This window comes from Penaeus monodon, chromosome 35 (genome assembly GCF_015228065.2).
Source record: "Penaeus monodon isolate SGIC_2016 chromosome 35, NSTDA_Pmon_1, whole genome shotgun sequence".
NCBI lineage: Eukaryota > Metazoa > Arthropoda > Malacostraca > Decapoda > Penaeidae > Penaeus > Penaeus monodon.
In genome coordinates this window covers 24309907-24314750 of record NC_051420.1, presented here as the reverse complement: position 1 = coordinate 24314750, position 4844 = coordinate 24309907, and positions in this window count along the sequence as shown.

Sequence of the window (4844 nt, the reverse complement as noted above, 5' to 3'; positions counted from 1 at the left end):
TTTGCTCGACCTAGACTTTCCTGCTGCATGCCGGCGCTGAAGGAAGAGGCGTCGCAAGAGAAAAGTTCATGTTGTACTTATAGATTGCATATCACAGTCATCATTATCATAATGATTTTAATAGGGTCGTCATCATCGTCATATATTTCCCTCACTTCTTCAATCTATCTACTCCTCTCCCATACGTTTGATAGGCCGTACCTAACCTAAAATAGACTGCTTTACGTTTCGAAAGATGAGTTCACCTTTCGCAATGATATTACTGATTTCGAAAGCCAGACTGATATGATCACTGGGCAACTTAAGTGGATTCCATTGCACTTAATCTTCTACCCTCACGCTCTTATGCTCTGCAATTGTTCTAAATCATTAAGATCAGTCGGAAAATAAGTGTTTCACCGACCCGGATCTCTAATAGGTCTTTTGAGGTATTACTGTATTAACATGCTTTTTGTTATTGCTGTTACTGTAGGATGACAGCTTTGCTTATGTTTTCATAATCTTCATCACTGAGGCAGTGTCTTAACTAAATGCTGTGCATGTACGAATTATTGTCAAGGTAAACTTTGCACAGGTCTGATTTTCGACTTTTCATATTGTAATTCTTATCATGAATATTATGATGATGATAATGATAAAAATAATGATAACAGTTATGATGATAATCATCATCATCATCAACATCATCATCACCATCACCATCATGATCATTATCACCACTACCACTACCACCACCACCATCATCATCATCATCATCATCATTATCGCCATCATCACCACCATCAATATCAACATCAACATAAATATCAACATCAATATCAACATCAACACCATCAATATCAATATCAATATCACTATCAATATGAATATCTATATCAACATAAACATCAACATCAACATCATAATCATCATATTTTTATTATTTCTGTATCGGACTCCAAGACTGTCACGATGCCAATCTAAGTTCGAGGGTTCGAGTCACCGACCGGCGCGTTGTTCCCTTGGGCAAGGAACTTCACCTCGATTGCCTACCTAGCAATTGGGTGGGCAAGCCAGCCCAAGACAGTGCTAGTCCCAAGCCCGGATAAAAAGAGAAAAAAAGTAACACCGGCACTCTCCGTGGGAAGGAACTGGGGACCCTACCACGTACTCACTCCAAGAGCATCACAACATGAAAACTACAATTAAGTATCATGCTGTGACCACGGCGGCTCAAACATGAACCTATCATAAAAAAAAAAAAAAAAAAAAAATATATATATATATATATATATATATATATATATATATATATATATATATATATATATAATATATATATATATATATATATATATATATATATATATTCTAAGTGCCTTGTCCTTTCAGGGCGTTGGCGATCATGGTTTTCCATCCCGTTCTGTCTGTTGACAACTTTAGCAGTTCTAAGTCACTTCTGCCCATATTGAGATCTTATTTCAAGCTGGTGGTGAACTTCTGCCTTTGTCTACCCCTGCTTCTCTTTCCTTCTATCTTTCCTGTTAACACTAAGTTTTCCAATCCTTTACATCTCATTACATGTCCTAAAAACTGCATCTGTCTTTTCCTGATAACTTTCATCAAGGTTCTTTTAACTCCTGCTCTTCTTAAAACTTCTTCATTAGTAACTCTTTCTGTCCATGAAATCCTGAGCATTCTTCTGTGGAACCACATTTCTACTGATTTTAATCTTTCTTTCATATTTTCATTGACTGTCCAAGCATCACACCCATAAAGCAAAACTGACCACACGTAACATTCTAACACTCTAACTTTGGTTTTTACCTTCAACTGTCTGTTCTTAAAGACAGCACTCATCTTGTTGAAGACTTCCTTTGCCATACCAATTCTTTTCTTTATTTCAGTTACACTACCCAAGTATGTGAATTTCTCAACATTCTTTCATTCTTCACCTTTGATATTCAAAGAGAATTTTGGTGTTATATTCTCCCTTGATATCACCATACATTCCGTCTTCTTGATGTTTATCTGAAGACCTTTCTTCTCACTTTCTGTTACAACCTTTTTCAATATATTTTGAAGATCTGTTTCCGTTTCTGGTATTAGTACAGTGTCATCTGCATATCTCAAGTTGTTAATATTGATCCCTCCAACTTTCACACCTGGCATGTTTCTTCATGTTTCACCTTATCAAATGCTTTGCTATAGTCAATGAGGTATAGGTTTATACCTATGCCTCATTGACTATAGCTAAACTTCTATCGCTCTTTCTCCCAACATTCTCAATATAAATATTGCTTTCCGAGTCCCTTTTCCTCTCATGTATGCATTCTGTTCTTGCGATATTTCTTCCATTATTTTGGTCTTCATTAATATATATATAAATATATATATTTTTTTAACAGCCATTCATTCCACTACAGGACATAATCCTCTCTCAATTCATTACTTGAGAGGTTATATGGCAGTGCCACTCTTGCCTGATTGGATGCCCTTCCTAATCAACCGCGGTTTGTGGTTTGTGCCACGGTGGTGACGTCCCCTAAGACACATACGTTTGATTTCTCATATACACACACACACACACACACACACACACACACACACACACACACACACACACGTACGTACATACATGCGTATATGTGTGTGTATATGTGTATATGTGTATACATACATACATATATGTATGTATGTGTGTGTGTGTGTGTGTGTGATTATGTAAATATATAAACAATTATGTGTATATATATATAAGTACATACACACACATACACCCACCCACACACACACACACACAAACATATCATATATATATATATATATATATATATATATATTTTTATATATATATAATATATATATCTGTATATATATATATATATATATATATATATATATATATATATATATATATATATATATATATATATATATATATATATATATTATATTATAACTCACTTTATATATAACCATATATATATATATATATATATATATATATATATATATATATATATATATATATATGTGTGGGGGTGTGTGTGTGTGTGTGTATATGTGTGTGTGTGTGTGTGTGTGTGTGTGTGTGTGTGTGTGTGTGTGTGTGTGTGTGCGTGCGTGCGTGCGTGCGTGCGTGCGTGCGTGCGTGCGTGCGTGCGTGCGTGTGTGTGTGCGTGCGTGCGTGCGTGCGTGCGTGCGTGCGTGCGTGAGTGCGTGCGTGCGTGTCTGTGAACATGTATGAATATATAAAAATATATGTATATATAAGCACACACATATACATACATAATAAATATCATATATATATATATATATATATATATATATATATATATATATATATATATATATATATATATATATATATATATATATATATATATATATGCATTTTATATACATACTTATAATATCTATACATACATATACATTATATATATAAATATATTACAATATACAGTACATATACATATATATATATATAGTCTGCATATTGAGAAAAACTTGCTGACAGGGCGTGCGCGCGCGCGCGCGCGCGCGTGTGTGTGTGTGTGTGTGTGTGTGTGTGTGTGGTGTGTGTGTGTGTGTGTGTGTGGTGTGTGTGTGTGTGTGGTGTGTGTGTGTGTGTGTGTGTGTGTGGTGTGTGTGTGTGTGTGGTGTGTGTGTGTGTGTGTGTGTGTGTGTGTGTGTGTGTGTGTGTGTGTGGTGTGTGTGTGTGTGTGTGTGTGTGTTGTGTGTGTGTGTGTGTGTGTGTGTGTGTGCGTGCGTGCGTGCGTGCGTGCGTGCGTGCGTGCGTGCGTGTGTGCGTGCGTGCGTGCGTGTGTGTGTGTGTGTGTGTGAAAAGAACAATTTGTAAATCCAATAGTTTTTAGTACGGTTTCTTAGCAACAAACTCCGTCAACACTCAGAAGAGGAAGAAAAAATCCTCATCGAAATGGAACACATTTTTCTTTAATACATACCGTCAAAACGTTAGTGAGACGAGAATTTCGCTGGTCGGAAAAGCGGCGACAATAGCCCCAGGCGACGTCAAAGCGGTGTTAACTTTCCTTCTCTTCCGTAACGTCTACCTCCTCACTAGAACAAGTGAAATTTAAGGCGTTAATACAATCCATTTGTGGTTGTTTAGGCCTTCCTTGGGCTCCATGTAATAATGAATCTATAATTGTTTTTCCCTGTGGGTTTTTAAATACTGTGAGTAAATTAGACCTTGGGTTCAGTCACAACTTGCTTAGAATCGCACCGTACTACTTCGCACACATGCTTCTCGAACTCGACTGAGAGCATCAGACGTCTTCGTCGCCCGCTTTCCGGAGCCGAGACGTTTGCGCTCTCGCGTGGTTTCGGTTTGGATACTTGTATTAAGTTCTCGCTTTCCGTGGTATTACGAATGAAAATCTATATGACTGATTGCTATTCTTTGTTCGGTCAAATATAATTTAAGTCTTTAATCGGTAACTGTAAATTGATCAATACTCGATACTATTCTTTGTCTACGAGCAGAAGTCGAAAAGAATTATTGTACTGATTATAAGAATCATATTATTCTGTCACAATTAGCTGCCAATATATTTTAGCTCTGAAAGTAATCGCATTTTAGTCATTTACTTATTCGCAGACTGTTAAATATCTCGTTCGCGTAACCTTAAACAGACGCATTGTGAATTAAGATTATGTCGCCCTTATTTACAATGATTCGTTATACAAAAATCTCGCAAACTATTAATCATGAAGTGGCTTTATACAATACAATCAATATTTGAAAGTATTCATTATTCAGTTGTAGTCCAAAAAGCTTGCGTTTGCACAAATTCAGCAGATAAAATTCCGCCATGACGTCACCGCGCATTCCGCAT